Genomic DNA, 18034 nt, shown 5'->3' with positions numbered 1-18034 from the left:
TCAAATATGGCCAGGCCCAGGCAGACTAGCTTTACAAGCTTTTTTCAGAGGCCAGACGATGGTGAATCAGTAACATCTCATTATAGATAGATCAGTGCTTCTAATCCGCGCATTCGTGCAGTTTTTTTTCTCTATCATCAAAACTGAATAGCCTATGTTCATCAGTGCATGGTTACAGTCTATATCAAGCAGGGACACGTTTGTGTGCATTTTATTTTGTGATTTCACCGGAATTAATAGAGAGTCTCCGCAACGGCGATAGATTGAAACGCGCGTCCTAGTGAAGATTGCGCAACTCGCGCAGCGCGTCGTCCATGCAACTGATAGCAGCGGACACGAGCGCTCAGCTTGATTTCAAAAACAACAGATTTTAGCGCTAGATCTCTTATTTAATAACGGACTAAATGAATGATCTGCTAGTTAACTGGAGATGTTTTATTTATTTGTATTAGGTACATCCGTGCCTCAATGTTTCAAAAAGTGAATGTGTGTGAAACCACAGTAAAAAACAATTGGCGTTGATTGACGCCAATCGGACGTTCATGTTTTTTTTTTCGTCTATTTGAAAGTTAAGCTAATAATAATATGTTGCATTCTATACGGCCTGATTATGTCATTTTTTAAGTTACATAGACTGCCTCCAGTTTTCCTCAACTTGACTAATTAAGAGGCGATATATTTGACCGGCATATCATCAAAATATCCGTAAAACGAAACCTCTGCCGGTCACTTTGACCGGCACCATTTTTTTCTAGCGGAAACTCTGCTGCACACACTCATTAAAGATTTAAAACATCATGGAGAGAGGATCAGACAGGTTTAAATGGGAAGGGACATTTTTAAAGACTATTCCGCCTAATTGAAAACAACAACAGAAAATAGGAACTGTTGGTGCTGTAAAATGCAGCTGTTGAAAGTTCTATAAAATAACAAAACATGATCAATCAAATGGTTAGAATGAAATGGAAATCAATAAGGTGCAACAGACAAACATACATCAATAAAAATGTACAACACTAAGGCGAAATTAATGAAAATAAACAGACTAAACCAGATTTTGTATTATTATATAGTTATTATATGTTTAATTAGATTTATTTTTTTCTCAAAAGAGGCAGGTCAGTAGTACAGTACATAAAAATTAGAGACATGTGTCCTGTTCTAAGAAACAGAGATTCTGCTATGATTTCTGTGGCCCCTTAACCATCCAACCATCTCCCGACCAGACCATTCTGCCAATAGCTATAGCGCCGGCCCTGCTCTGAAATTAACTGTTTTTACAGGTTCCAGCATGGGAGTAATTTAAACTGCTTCAGCAATGCAAATATAGAAGGATTTCACTTTTTAACATTAAGACTTGATCTGTTTTACACTTTGTAGTATTTTCAATTTTGCATTTGAAAACAAAAAAAGGTCATATTAATTTCACCATGTAGGTTAAACAAATGATTATTCATCCAAATTACATCATCTTCTGGCACAACAGAACTATTACATTATCCATTAAGCTACTGAAGTTTGTCCAGGGCTTGAAAATGTTTTCTTCCATCCAAAGGAAATCATTGTGGATGAAGTACTTATCCAATAGGAACAGCACAGACATTTTCAAGGTCAGTTCCAAAAGTTACTTTGCAAATATACATTTCAAACAGTAAAATAGCACTGGTTTGGTTTTAAGGCAATTACACTACCTGGCAAAATAAAATAAAAAAAGTCGCCCTTTATTTAAATAAGCAGATACTCAAGAGCCTATTGGATCATTATAGCACTGGTTAATATGTTTCAGCTGGCAACAATTCTTTTAAATCTAACTGATGCTGTGTGTAGCTTCTCATTTCTTAAACAACCATGTCAGAAAACGTATCCCGTGTTCATGGAAAAGATGTTATTGTGTTTCAGAAGGGACAAATTATTGGCCTGCATCAAGCAAAGAAAACAACTAAAAAGATTACTGAAATCACCGTAGGCCTAATTGGGTTAAGAGCTGTCCATTGCATTATTAAAACCGGGAAGGATAGCGGTGAAACGTCAACTTCGTGGATAAAATGTGGTCTGAAAAAAATCTTGAGTGATCGTGATTCGGAGATCACTAAAATGCTTGGCAAAGTCACATTGTAAAAAATTGACAGTAGAACTCACGGATATGTTTAATAGTGAAAGTAAGAGCATTTCCACACACAATGTGATGAGAACTTATAGGATTGGGACTACAAAGCTGTGTGGCCACAAGAAAGTCAATCTTATGAGTGAGACTTATCGGAAAAAGTGACTTCAGATTGCTAACGAGCATAAAGATTAAGGAGTAATGGAAAAGGGTCATGTGGTCTGATGAGTCCAGATTTACACTATTACTAAGCAATGGGTGTGTCAGGGTAAGATGTCATGCATAGTGCCCACTGTACAAGCCTCTGGAGGAGTGTTATGATCTGGGTTGCTTCAGTTGGTCAGGTCTAAACGTTGTAAGCAACGTTATGCAGCAATAAAATGAAGTCAGCTGAGTATCTGAATATACTGATTGACCAGGTTATCCCATCAATGTATTTTTTTTCCCTGACAGCGCAGGCATATTCCAGGATGACAATGCCAAGATTCATCAGGCTCAAATTGTGAAAGAGTGGTTCAGGGAGCATGACTAATCATTTTCACACATGAATTGGCCACCACAGAGTCCTGACCTTAAACCCATTGAAAGTCTTTGGGATGTGCTGGAGAAGACTGTACAGAGTGGTTCGACTCTCCCATCAGCAATACAAGATCTCGGCCCAAAATGAATGCAACTCTGGATGGAAATAAATGTTGTGATGCTGCATAAGGTTGCCAAAACAATGCCACAATGAATGCATGCCATGTTCAACTAAACATTAGAGTATGCAAAAAAATATTTGGCCAGGCAGTGTATAATGTTAAGCAACCTAATTGATGGTCACCATTTTCCAAGCAATAAACTCTAGGCTATTACTGTTCCAAGTCTTCCTCAAACAATAAGAATAGCATTATTTGGGTGGATTTAAAAACAAATTAAGATATTAAGTTAATTGGGTTAGTTGGGAAAAGGTCATGGACCTGCAATTACCATATACAACTTAATGATCAATTTCCATGTCTCAAATTTATAGGGAATTCTCACTGAATGCATAGGTCAAAGATAGGAATGTTACATCATACCATTATTTTTTTCCCTTTACACAAAAAAATTATAAAATTTTATCCAAAGCAACTTACAGTGCACTTATTACAGGGACAATCCCCCCAGAGCAACCTGGAGTTAAGTGTCTCTAAGGACACAATTGTGGTGACTGTGGGGATTGAACCAGCAACCTTCTGATTAACAGTTATATGCTTTAGCCCACTACGCCACCACCACTCTAAATATGACGTGAGAGTGGCAGTTACAGATCCAATGGCCAACAGGTAGCTCTCACTTACAGATATCTCAGCACACTAGACCTCTAACCACCAGGTTCAAAACATGATCCTGGGAGTGATTTTCCAAGAATAACATGTATTCATCCTCTTCACTTTAATAGAATTCAGCGCCAAGGCCTGATTATCAATTACTAACATGGTCATATTTCCAGTGGCTGATTGTAGAGAATCTCATTGGACCATGTTGGTGCCATATGTTACAAATTGAAGCCAGAATTCTTCATTCATTCATTGCTTAAATATGCTGCAAACAAAAACATTGGGAAATTAACTGGACTTTGTCCTTCAATAACTAGACAAATATATTACTAGGCACTAAATATTTTTTTAAGCTTTGCATATTCATCCAGAGAAGATTAGAGTTGGTCATGCCATCGTATTTACTGGATGGAAATTAACTTTCTCTGTTGATATTATTTACTCTCAGGCCTGGTTGGAACTGAAGTGTTTTATCCAATGTTGCTGCAGCAGTGAGGAAAAAACAAGAGTGAGAGACAGAGAGAGATAGAGGGATAGAGAAAGGAAGAGAGAGAGAGAGAGAGAGAGAGAGAGAGAGAGAGAGAGAGAGAGAGAGAGAGAGAGGGAGGAAGAAAGAGCATTCTGCCACTGGATCCGTCACTCCCACCACGTGTGTTGTGTTTAGTCAGTTGCTGTTAATGACCTGCCTGTGGGCAAGAAACATACACTTCTCATAGTTGTAAATCATCTCTATTATGGAGTTGTAAAGCTTACAGATATCTCTGCAGAGAATAATAATATTCTCCTCAAAATACATAATATTATGATCTGACACACAAACCTACTTTACACTTTGGTTTGGTTCAGTCATTGACACTTCTATGCTAGCTGGTTTTTCTTTAATTCATGTGATGAAGCCAAATCCAGTGTTGAGTCAAATCTCTAATGCTATTACAAAATAGATGATGCTGATTACAATGGTGGCCAAAAGTTTGGAATAATGTACAGATTTTGCTCTTAATGAAAGAAATTGGTACTTTGATTCACCAAAGTGGCATTCAACTGATCACAATGTATAGTCAGGACATTAATAATGAGAAAAATTACTATTACAATTAGATTTTTTTTAACTACTTCAGAGTTCTCATTAAAAAAATCCTCCACGTGCAGCAATGGCAGCTTTGCAGATCCTTGGCATTTTAGCTGTCAGTTTGTCCAGCTACTCAGGTGACATTTCACCCCACACTTCCTGTAGCACTTGACATAGATGTGTCTGTCTTGTCGGGCAATTCTCACACACCTTACAGTCTAGCTGATCCCACAAAAGCTCAATGGGGTTAAGATCCATAACACTCTTTTCCACTTTTCTGTTGTCCAATGTCTGTGTTTCTTTTCCCACTCTAACCTTTTCTTTTTGATTTTCTGTTTCTAAAGTGGCTTTTTATTTGCAATTCTTTCCATAAGGCCTGCACTACTGAGTCTTCTCTTTACTGTTATACATGAAACTGATGTTGAGCGGGTAGAATTCAATAAAGCTGTCAGCTGAGGACATGTGTGTGTCGTCTTTTTCTTAAACTAGAGAATCTGATGTATTTGTCTTCTTGTTTATTTGTACATCAGAGCATCCACATCTCTTTCTGTCCTTGTTAGATCCAGTTGTCCTTTGTCTTTGAAGACTGTAGTGTACACCTTTGTATGAAATCTTTTTTTTTTGGCAATTTCAAGCATTGCATAGACTTCATTTCTCAAAACAATGATTTACTTAATTGTTTCTTGCGCATACTAGCGAGCGTCCGACATCAAGATTGGTTTGCAGCGGTAGACCTGAAGGATGCATACTTCCACGTCTCGATTTTACCTCGACACAGAAAATTCCTGCAGTTTGCATTCGAGGGCCGGGCGTACCAGTACAAAGTCCTCCCTTTTGGTCTGTCCTTGTCTCTTCGAGTCTTCACGAAGGTCGCAGAGGCCACCCTTGCCCCGTTAAGGGAAGTGGGCATTCGCATTATCAACTACCTCAACAACTGGCTAATCATAGCTTACTCTCGAGATGCGCTGTGTGCGCACAGGGACCTGGTGCTCTCTCACCTCAGCCGGCTAGGGCTTCGGGTCAACCGGGAAAAGAGCAAGCTCCTCCCGGTTCAGAGCATCTCTTTTCTCGCACTAGAGTTGGACTCAGTTGGACACATTTGTGTGGAGTTGGAGTCTCGATGACGGCGCGCCTCATGAATGAGCGCACTCGGTCATGCTGACCTGTTTGAAGGCGTTCAGACAGAAGACCGCGGTTCCACTAAAAAAAATTCAGAGGCTCCTTGGTCATATGGCATCCTCGGCGGTTGCCACTTCGCTCGGGTTGATGCATATGAGACCGCTTCAGCACTGGCTCCGGACTCGAGTCCCAAGATGGGCATGGTGCCGTGGCACACATTGCGTAGCTATCACACCGCTCTGCCGCCACTTATTCAGCCCTTGGAAAGACCTTGCATTTCTACGGGCAGGAGTTCCCCTACAGCAAGTGTCCAGATGTGGCGTGGTCACCACAGACGCTTCCAAACTGGGCTGGCACATCAACTGCCTAGAGATGCTGGCTGTACTACTCACCCTGCAGAGGCTATTACCGTTGATCCAGGGCAAGCGAGTGTTGGTCCGGTCCGACAACACAGCAACAATAGCATTTATAAATCACCAAGGCGGCGTACGCTCTCGTCGCATGTCGCGACTCGCCCGCCATGTCCTCCACTGGAGTCAGCAGTGGATAAGGTCGCTGCGGGCCACTCATATCCCGGGCAGCCTCATCAGGTGGTCTAGCTGATTTGGAGTCGATTTGGCAAAGCACAGGTAGACCTGTTCGCTTCCCGAGAATCCTCCCACTGCCCGCTCTGGTATTCTGAAAGAAGATTGTGTTCAACTTTTCACTTGACATAGGTAAATATAAAACTGGGAAATGGCGACCGGTAGAAATCAGAATCTAAAGATTTTAGTACACCTAAACTTCACGGATACATATCAATGGACTTTGCATGGACTATCTTATGGATAAAGAGCAGAATCAACTGTTGTGATATACATTACTATGCAAAAGTTTTAGGCACATAAAATGTTTCACAAAAACTTTTGTCTTAAGATGATTATTTATATCGTCAGCTTTAGTGTGTCAATAGGAAATATAAACTGTAGACTTCCAAACATTACTTTTGCAAAAAGAATAGAATAAATGGAGTGGTGGGGGTGTAGTGGTCTAAACCACATAACTGGTAAACTGGTAATCAGAAGGTTGCTGGTTCGATCCCCACAGCCACCACCATTGTGTCCTTGAGTAAGGCACTTATAATAAGTCCCTGTAATAAGGGCTCTGTAAGTCGCTTTGGATAAAAGTGTCTGCCAAATGCATAAATGTAATATGACTGTAATTATATTAGACCTTGACTTTAGTTTGAGATTCTTCTTATTATTATTATTATTATTGATCATCAATTGAGATATTTTGTAGATTTGGATACTTGATTATTCTGGTTAATTCTATACTTTTAAATTGCACTCATTCATTTGGAATCCTTTTAGTAGAGTCTACACACCAGCCGGGTTATACGTGATCATTCCACAAAATGGTAACTTTTGGGTCATTACACAGAGGTAATTGATTATATACTATTTAAGACAAGTTGCTCCCTGCATACTTTTATCTGATTAATAGTTTTGTTTCATCCCCCTAGACCTGCATACACTGAATTAATCTGGTCCCTACAGTCTAGGAACACTTTGTTAATGCCGCATATTTATTCATAAAGCTAAGGCCTCAGAAGACATGCCCGATGCTCTATCAATGCTGAGCCATAAGTACTAACACTGATTGCTGATTTGTGTCAACAGGATTTAACATGATTTAATCAAGGCAAGAATTTCAGAATAAAACAGAATAGAATAAAGTTTAACAATTTATTAGTTGTCAATTACAAAATTAATAAATTCAGAAATAATCAATACACAACATCCAATGCTCAAAGATGAATCTTAAGAGTAACAGATGCATACCTGACTTCAGCAATGTACGTAGATTGAATCTACAGGGATTTCTGACAACTGAAAATTCCAATGAATGGTGTGTTTCATTTCCTTAAATACTCAAACTATAGAAAACATAAACAAAGGTAATTTGGGAGTGGTTAGGTTTGGAACTCCTGAGGTCATCTGCATACAGGAGGTAATTTAGAAGAGAGGCCTATTATGGAGGCACACCCCCAAGCAGTGGCCAGAATCGACATTCTTAAAACCGTTACCAGATATTCTACTGTTGTGGAGATTAGATCATATTTCCAGTCGCACTTAGACCTTTTAAACGTGCCTAGTTACAGTATCTGTTTACATCAGGGATGATAATTTGTTACATACAATTCTTAGGTGAGTTTTAGGTGATTCTGAGATGGAAGGGAGGAGGAGGAGGGAGAGCACGCAACAATGGGGAGTGAATTTGCAATCTTCACTCAGTGGGGTGTGGTGCCACAGGAAGAGATGCTAATTGTGAAAAGGGTCATATGTTGATTTTTTTTTAAAGTCCTTTGTTGTCTCAACAGTGCAGCAGTGCTCATGAAACATCAGCAGTGCTCATGAAACATCTGAAGACGCTTCTCTTTCGTGAGCACTTTGCCCAATCCTGTTAATGCCTTAATACAGTCTTGCTTCTACCTAAAAAAAAACAAAACCCTGTCTTTCTCCTTTCTCCCTACATGTACTTCCCTGAAGAATTTGAAACTTTGTATTGCAGCACTTCTCATGTCATTGCCTCATTAGATTGAATACATTTGTCTGTATTTCTAATTTTTAAATCACTTTGGATTGAAGTGTCTGCTAAATGTAAATGTAAACAAGGAGACCGAAGACAAGCGCTCAACAATAAACAGCATGTAAGTATATATGGGAAAACTCTAATATCAAAATGGTTATTTTAAATGATAACTTATAAACTTGTTTCTTTTATTTTTAACAGTTCAGTTTAACATTTAAAAAAAATAAAAAATTCAATTTTAATTTGTACATTTATTGCTTGTTTTAGTTCTGTTGTCTTTTGCAGCTTATTTGATTGTTCATCACTTGTATGTTTTTTGCTTGCATTTGTATTAATGTATCCATCGCATAGTTTACATTTGTATACTATACTATTTTCTTTTAGATATTGTTTTTATGTTGAAATTTTTTTACATTTATTGTTTGTTTTTGTTAAATGGTCTTTCTGCAGCTTTATATCCTTATAGTATAAGTATAAGTGTGGCAGAGTAAGTTTTGGCCTCTTTCTGGGGAGGATACTGTCACGATCCCCTGTTGTCTGCCCCGTGTCTCACTTGTCAGTTGTCATGCACTACACTTCCCATGATTCCTGGCCCTCATCACTGCCAGCCCTGTGTCATTGTGCTCACCTGATTGTTGTTTGTCATTATCAACGATCGACAGGGGAATGGAGAAACAGCAGGGTTTAAATACACAGGAGACATGATGATGACAAACGACAATCAGGTGAGCACAATGACTCAGGGCTGGCAGTGATGAGGGCCGGGAATCATGGGAAGTGTAGTAATGGGATAAACATTGAGTTTGTTTTTTATATGGTTAAATCCTACATTAATGGTTTCGTGTTTCCTATTGGCAGCAGAGTTGCCGCTATAGCCTCGGTACTTTGAGAAATCTGTATATTAAATTTGGTACAAGAAAATCACTTGCCATTGTATCAAACACAGATGAAAGCTATTTGTATCCTTAAATGAAACTTAACATTGTCTTTGTGTTTGTTTTTGAGTTGCCACAGCATGCAATAGACTGGCATGTCTTAAGGTCAATATTAGGTCAAAAATGGTAAAAAAGAAACTGCTTTCTCTAGAAATTCGTCAGTCAGTCATTGTTATGAGGAATGAAGGCTATACAATGCTGGAAATCGAAAAAAAACCCTGAAGATTTCATACAAATGTGTACACTACAGTCTTTTAAGACAAAGGACAACTGGCTCTAACAAGGACAGAAAGAGACAGAAAGAGATATGGATGGCCAGATGTACAACTAAACAAGAGGATGAGTACATCAGAGTCTCTATTTGAGAAATAGACGCCTCACATGTCCTCAGCTGACAGCTTCATTGAATTCTACCCGCGCAACACCAGTTTCATGTACAACAGTAAAGAGAAGACTCAGGGGCAAAGAAACACAGACATTGGACAACAGATATGGCCTATGTCCAGTGCTACAGGAAGGGTGAAATGTCACCTGAGTATCTGGACAAACTGACAGCTAGAATGCCAAGGATCTGCAAAGCTGTCATTGCTTCAAGTGGATGATTTTTTTGATGAGAAATAGTTTGTTTAATAGTACATTTTCACATTATTAATGTCCTGACTATACATTGTGATCAGTTGAATGCCACTTTGGTGAATAAAATTTTTTTTAACACCATGCCAGCTTCTATGGCTATTTACATGGCGAGAAATGTGTAAGGAACTGTATATAAGGTTTTTAAAATATATTTTTCCTAAAAAATTCTAAAATTGCATTAGGTTTGACTCTGTTAAAAATTGTAGTGTTGACTGAATAAAAAAGTTTTCTCACGGGGTACTACAGCCTAATAAAACATGTTTCAAGGATAATGGATTCTGGCAGAAGGTACATGTTGGTGAGTCTTCTCCTAATATTAAAAACTTGTGTGTCATCCTGGAGTGACCTATTTGACAGCGAGTGTACAGTAGACGATCTGGTCCCAGAGATTTGAAAACAGAGAAATGTTTATTTTGCCAGCAGTAGGGCTGATTTTATGTTGTTTGTTCATGGTGCATTGGTCCCACTCAGTTTGCCATTTATTGTTAATACACAATTTTATTATGGGTTTTAGGTCAGTGGGAGGTATTGGACACTTTTTGAAATCTGCTGATAGTGCCTCCAGTGCACTAGTGCCTGCTTCTTCATTTCCTGGGATTCCACAGTGTCCAGATACACAGCAGAAGTGCTGTAGATATTACACGTTTGGGCCTCCAGATCCAGCAATTTGCAAAGAATCTTTACAAGTGTTAGGTGATCATTTTTAAGGGATGACCTTGCTTGAAGACATGATTTTGAATCTGTAATTATCAGAAAGTTTTTCTGTTGCATAGTCTTTATGAAGTCCAGTGCTAAGATGATAGCGTTTGCCTCTGCTGTAAAAATTGAGCTGTGGTTGGGGAAGGTTATTCCTTTTTTTTGTGGTTGATCAGGAATGCAGATGATACACTGTCTTCAGATTTTTACTCCATCTGTATATATATAGGAGTATGTGGTGGATATACTTCTCTAATGTAGAGAAGTTGTTGTTGAAAGCCATTTGGGTGGGTTTCAGATGTTTTGTTTCTGGTTAGGTCTGGTTAGGTAAGTTACAGGGGGGGGTTTATACAGAAGTGTATCTGTTCCAGTATGCTCAGATCTACTTTGAGATTTTGTAAATGTGATTTGATCCGTAGTCCAAAAGGTTGGATATGTCTTGGTTTTTGTTCGTATAGGCTTGAAGAATACAGAATGGTAAGCTGGGTTTTCTTTGTTGGTCTTCAGCTTTGTTGTATATTGTAGGGCTAGTTTGAGGCATCTGTTCTCCAGAGAAAGTTAATTTGCTTCTACATACAAACTTTGAGTTGGTGATGTTCTAAAGGCATGTAATGCCAGACATATGCCTTGATGATGTACTGTGTCCAACAGTCGGATATATGATTTCCTGGCTGATCCATACACTATACATCCATAATCCAGGCATGATCGAATTAGTGTTCTGTAGAGCTTTAAAAGAACTGAACTTTCTGCACCCCATTTTGTTTTAGCTAAAACCTTTAAAATGTTCATGCTTTAAGACATTTATCTTTTAAAATCTTTATGTGAGGGATAAAACTCAGTTTACTGTCAAGAGTTATTCCAAGAAATCCGGTTTCCTTAACCAGTCTGATGTGTTCTCCATCAATGAATATCTCTGGCTCAAGATGGAGAAAAATGCATAGAAACGGTTTTGGTCTTTGAAAATGTAAAACCATTTGATACTGACCAGGACTGCATTCTGTTAATTGTCAGCTGGATTTTCTGTTCAATGTTATTCATGGATTTGCCTCTTTAGCAAATGCCAATGTCCACCACATAAAGACTGCAATGGATATCCGACCTGATGGCTTTTTCAATGCTGTTGATTTTGATACTAAAAAGTGTAACTGATAAAGTGCTTCCTTGTGGTACTCCTAGCTCTTGTTTATGAGGGTCAGATAGGGTATTACCTACTCTGACTTTAAAAAGTCTGTTTGATAAAACAATTGCAATAAAAATGGGTAAGTGTCCTCTAAAACCAAGTTGATATAAATCCTTTAAAATACCAAACTTCCAAGTGGTGTCACAAGCTTTCTCCAAGTCAAAAAAGACAGCCACTGCATGTTCTTTTCTGATAAAAGCATCTTGTACGTAACTTTCAAGGCTGATGAGGTGATCAACAGTACTACTTCCTTTTCTGAAGCCACACTGAATTTACTTAAGAGATGTTGCGATTCCAGGATCCATAATAGATGTTTATTAACCTTTCACTCCATGGTTTTGCATAAGCAAATTGTCAGGGCTATTGTGCGGTAGTTGTTGGGGTCATTATGATACTTTTCCTGCTCTTGGGATGGAAATGATTATCGCTTCTTTCCAAGAGAGTGGAATATTCCCTGATATCCAAATAAAGTAGCAGTAAAGACAGGATAATGTGAGGCAATTTTTTTTTTTAAATTGGTAGTGGATATCATCTGGTCCTACTGCCATATAATGTGCTCTGTTTATGGCTTGTGTCAATTGTTCCATTGTGAACAGTTGATTATAAGGTTCCCTATTATTAGATGAAAAAATTATACCTTTTTTTCATCCTGTTCTAGGAAAACTTGGAAGGTATTAAGGCAATTTCCAATGGAGGAGTTATTTTCAAAAGTTTCTGCTAGGGTATATGCAATCTTTTGATATGAAGTCAGAATAGTGACTTGATATTTTATGTGCTGAATTTGAGCTCCATTATTCCTGCACTTCATCCTGTGAATCAGATTCCAGACCTTTTTGTTGAGGTACTTGATGTCAGACCAGATACTAATTGTCTGTAACTTTTCCATTTAGCTTCATTCATTATTCTTCGAGCTGGTGCCCAACTTATTTTAACCTTAAAAAGATTTTCATTTGTTGGCCTTCTGAAGAACAATCTTTCACCCTTCTTCCGTTCTTATATAGCTGTCTTGCATTTATCATCAAACCATGGCATCCGTTTGCGTTTTGTGTTTGGAGATGTTTTTGAAATGGTATAATGCAATGGAGATGAGTGTACTGGTGAAATGTTTAATAAAATCTGGATCATCTTCAGAGGCTTCATTAAACCTTTCATAGCAAAGTGTTTGAAAATTATACCAGTTAACGTTTTTAAACTGCCATCTTGGTATTTTAAGAGCTTCTTCTCTTCAATTTAATATTAATGGAAAGTGGTCACTACCACAAAGGTCATGACATACTTTCCATGAAAGGTCTAAAAATAATTCAGGTTCACAAATTGTTAGGTCAATTGCTAAGTATGTTCTGTGCCTTGGGTGTAGGTAAGTGCTGGATCCATCATTTAGAAAACATAAGGTGTGATTGTCTAGTAATTCTTCTATTCTCTTTCCTTTAGTGTCACAATGCGTATTTCCCCATAGAGTTTTGTGACTATTGAAGTCTCCCATGAGTATATATGGAGAATGAAGTTGGGCTACTAGGCCTTCCAGGTTCTTGTGTGTAACAGTAAGATTCGGTGGGATGTATATGGAACATACTGTAACGGTTCTCTCCAGGGTTAAACGCACTGCTGTTACCTTTAAATTACTGTTCACATTGATGCGACTATGAATCACATAATTTCTGATTAAAATGTCTGTGCCACCAGAAGTCTGTCTATTAGTATGAACAAAAGTATTTAAGATTGTAACATTTTTAAAATAGAAGGTCAAATCTGGTGGAAGTTTTGTCTCCTGGAGACAAAACCAAATGTCTCCTTTGTAACCTGATTTTTCCTTACGGGTATGAAATTCTACTCCGAATATTCCTTTCTTTCATTTCAACATCTTTGTTTTTATCTTAGCTATTTTGATTTTGCTTGCGAACAACTTGAACTTCTTGTATTTCTATTTGTAGTTTGATATTCTGTTGAGTTCTGATTAGACTGAGTATTGATTGCGATATATTCACTTTGGGTTCCTGTATTCTTGTTCCTTGGGAGAGATTTATTGCTGTTAACATTTTGAGGTTTATCTTTGTGCATCCAGTTGAAGTCTGTCTGGCATTCCATGGACTTCACAGATTTGTTGACAATGAGGCATATGCTTTATTCAGTGCAGAAAGAGGGACAGCGTCTACCAATTTCCTTGCCTCAGGGTAACTGATCTTCTTTGTGCATCTGATTCTCTGTATTTACTTCTCCTTAATCCATGAAGGACATTCTTTTGATGTAGCCGAATGGTCTCCTGTACAATTACAGCATTTGGGTGGTTTTTGGCAGCTCTCCATGTTGTGGTCTTCTTCACCACACTTGCAACAGATGCTTTTATTTTTGCAACTATTTGACCCATGTCCATATTTTTGACATTTAAAACATCGCACTGGGTTGGGAACGAATAAATCCACTGTGACTCTCAAATATCCATTTGGATTCTTTCTGGGGGAAGAGGCTTATTAAAAGTGAGGATGTATGTACCAGTTTTGATAAATCGATCCTTTCTTTTGAATATTATCCTTTTCACATTTACTACTCCTTGGGGTTTGAGCTCACAGGTAATTTCATCTTCATCTACATCATCCAATTCTTTAGTACAGATCATTCCTTTGCTGTAGTTTAATGTTGGATGAGGTGATGTCTTTATTTGAACTCCAGCGAGTAGTGTGACTCATAGTAAATTCTCTGCATTTGCCTTTTTACAGCATTCCATTAGAATTCTTTCACTGTTCCTGCTATTCCTGTGATACCCTTATGTATTGCTAATGGAGAAAGTTTAGTGATTGGCATATCTGGTGATACAGCTTCGAGGATTATAAACCTTGTCCACTCTTCACTATTTGGCAGGAGTAAACATTTAATCTCTGAGATGCATGCTGTATCCAAGTCTTTAAGCCACTTTTTGGAAGTGTGTTTTGAAGCCATATTTTCATTTTTTTGTTTCATCATCCTTATTCCCCACCCACCTTGAAGCCCTAAAAAACAGGGATGCACAGCGCAGCGGAATTCCAGCAGATTATGTATCAGGGCTATAAGGATTATATACTCAAGCAGGTAAAGCAGATTATAACCCGCTCTATCCACTCGATTGACCCTTAGCCAATGTTTACAGGGGATTCTGGAAAGTTAGCAGTTGTTAAGCTCTCACAGAACTCTTAGAGCATGTCTTGACCAGCCTATTGATTGTTAGAGAGCCATTCCAACCTCCTGTCTAGGTGAAGTATGAGCCAGAATACAGTGTTGAAAAAGTGGCAGCCGCAGCAAACCATATTTCTCAGGCACCAGGATCTCTTCCTCCACCAACACGGGTCACAATTTACGGCAAACAATTCGGCCCTTTTATCACTCTTTGCGAACAGTATTGGGATATTGAGGATCTATTTTACTCTGGATCCTTACAGAAAATGAAGGATGGTATTTGCACATCTAGATGGAAAAGGTGTGTGCAAAAGGTATAATCGAGAAAATGTTAACCCTCGTAAGGGGGCTCAAGGGTTATTCTCTCTTGCCCAAGGAGAAGGACAATCTTTGAGAAAAGGCCAATGAGAATTGGCGAGTGGAATTTGCATGACTCTCCCCAGGACATATGGGTATAAAAGGAGCTGGAATGCCAACTCTCATTCAGGTTTTGTGCTGAAGAGCCGAGACAAGGTCTAGCGGGTCATGCAGCATTGTAGCTAGAGGGACACAACATCTCGTTCCCTCCATCAGGGAACGGAGTTTATGACAGTAACTGAGATGTTACCCTTTTGTCTCTCACTCGACATTGTGTCAATGTAGTGACACTAGGGGTCCCTATAGAAAAACACCACAACAGCTGAACCGTATTACATGATCTGCCGATGCATTTAACCTCCCCCAAGCCCCAGAAGATGTCATGTCGTTCCCTACACCCCTGAGGGGGGAAGCAACGTAACTAGAATGGGAGCTTCCTTTTTTCTCTCCTCAGAGTATTAGATTTGTCTGGGGCCATCTAACACTATTATACGCATTGGGGAAGATGTTCTTTTCCTTTCCTATTCTTTCAGAAGGAAAAGACACCGCGGAGGCCATATTCTGCCCGAAGGGGAGGAACATGTGGCAATACAACATGTGGGCACACCAGCCACACATGGAGAGGCGTGGTGGTAGGCCCTGCCTCGAAGGGAGGAGATCTACAAACACAGCGACCGGGGGCAGGGAGAGCTCTGCCCAAGGGAGACGCGGGTCTGCCTAAAGGGAGACCATACCACGGAAAATATATCACAGGGTGTTGCCGGAGTAACATGATATATCCCAGCACAGGATATATTAGACCCCATAGTGGGTCTGGCTTCAAATTCCTCTGCGGAATTTGCGAGCCACAGGGCTAGGGAGGAAGGACATCCAGGGTTCACGGGTGAGCTTGCATGGGAGAAGAAGCGCACGTCTTCGCCTCATGGAGCGATAGACCCGGCCAGCTGTTACTGAACTTACTGTACCTGTTCGTACCTGACAAAATTATAAAATCTCGCGAAGGTATTGTGTTTCACCACCTGATCCATGAAGGGGGTAGTGGGAACCTTGGGTACATATTCCGGCCGGATCTCATGATCACTTGATAATCTGCCAGAATGAACTCCAGGCAAGTGTCGCTGACAGAGAACGCTTGCAGGTCCCCAACCATCTTGATAGAGGTGTGCGCAAACAGGAGGGCCGTCTTCAAGGAGAGGGCTTTCAGCTTGGGGGGGTATGGCATGGCCATGAGCAGTGACCCGAACACAGGAACCAATCATCTAGCCTTGAGGGCTCAGGGGAGGATGGAGGGTTCCAGTCTAACCAGACACTCGCGACAGCCCGGGCAAGCATGGTGGTCAGCTCTGCGTCGGGCAGACCCGAATGTTTTGGGGCTCTCGAGCGAATCCTAGTATCACTACATCGACACAACATTGAGTGAGTGACAGAAGGAAAACTGATGAGTAATGCCAGTAATGCAGTCAAAACCAGTGAATAGGAAGACAAGCAAACTGTTTAGGATTCTCCCTGCTTTTGCTCAATGCAAAGACAATAGGCTATATTTTCAATGTTTCTCACTTGATCACCCCAGAAACAGATGTCCAGAGGCAAGGAAGAGTGCCACAGCAAGCCTGACATCAAACTGAGTGATCTGCTTGTGGGAAAGGACTGCGTATATCTTGACAGTGACCCTCCCAAATCTAGTTTTGAGGAATTTGCAGATTACGAGTCTTTATGCCAAATGTTCAGTAGTGTCATATCATCAGACAAAACAGTAATTTTCCAGAGTGTACAGACAGTTCCAAAGGGAGATTTGTCTGTTTTACATGTCGGTCTCTGTTGAAAAGGGACCCTCTCTTTGAGCTTTAATTGATAGTGTATCAATGCCGTGTAATCTTAGTGAATCCGCTGAAGAAAGTCTGTTAAAATGCATTTCCGACATAAGACAGTCAGCTCAAGATATTGTCATTGTTAGTTGTGGAGGCCATTGTGTCACTCCCACTGTAGTCTATGATCTTAAATCTGCAGTGTATGGCTGCCCCATGATAATTCCTGCCTTATTTGCGCCTGGCGCTTACACCTGAGCTAAATTATGTCTAACACCTGTGTCTAATTTCAGTAAGCATGGGGAGAGCGGCATATAAAGCAGCAGCAACAGAGCCTCAGGAGAGGGTGACAAGGGAACCCAGTGTTCCCAAGAAAGACACTGACGTATAAGTGTGCCAAAGAAATATTAAAAACCCTGTTACCTGAGAAAGTTTCCTGTGTTTTCCCTCTCTCAGAGCGAGAGCGTTCCACAGTCCCCTTGTATTGCTGTGCAAGACCTGATTCAGCCAGAACAGATTCAGTCAAATATACTGTGTACCTGTACTTGAATGACCTAAATCTTTGTGATCTTGAATTGGAGTCATGTGAGGTGTCAATTTACTGGAAAGACAAGATGCTGCACATTATCAAAGTATGAGTCAATTTTCTCAAGGGACAAAATGGACTGTGAAGAGGGCTAAGTCATTGCCCATCACATTAACTTCACTGATGATAGATAATTTTGTTTTCCATACATGCGGATACCACCAAGTCAATATGCTAAACTGAGTATAGCTCTGAATGAGATGGAGAAAGGAATCATCCGCAAGTCACACAGTGACTATGCATCTCCCCTTACATTGGTTTGGAAGAAGAATGGTGACCTAAGGATCTGCACAGACTTCAGGTGGTTAAATGCGAGAACTGTCAGAGACGCATACCCCTTACCACATCAGTGCAATGTATTAGCTGCAATAGATGGCAACAGCTTTTTTTCAACCATGGACCTTACCATGGGCTATTACAATATCCCTCTGTGTGAATAACACACAAAAAGTCTCACTTATAGTCCAGCCACTTTTATCAGGATGATGATGTTGATCTTCAGAGATGAGAATTTCAGTAGTG

Source organism: Xyrauchen texanus, chromosome 9 (genome assembly GCF_025860055.1).
Source record: "Xyrauchen texanus isolate HMW12.3.18 chromosome 9, RBS_HiC_50CHRs, whole genome shotgun sequence".
Classification (NCBI taxonomy): Eukaryota; Metazoa; Chordata; class Actinopteri; order Cypriniformes; family Catostomidae; genus Xyrauchen; species Xyrauchen texanus.
The sequence above is the reverse complement of the archived record's forward strand: the minus strand, read 5'-3'. Positions refer to the sequence as shown.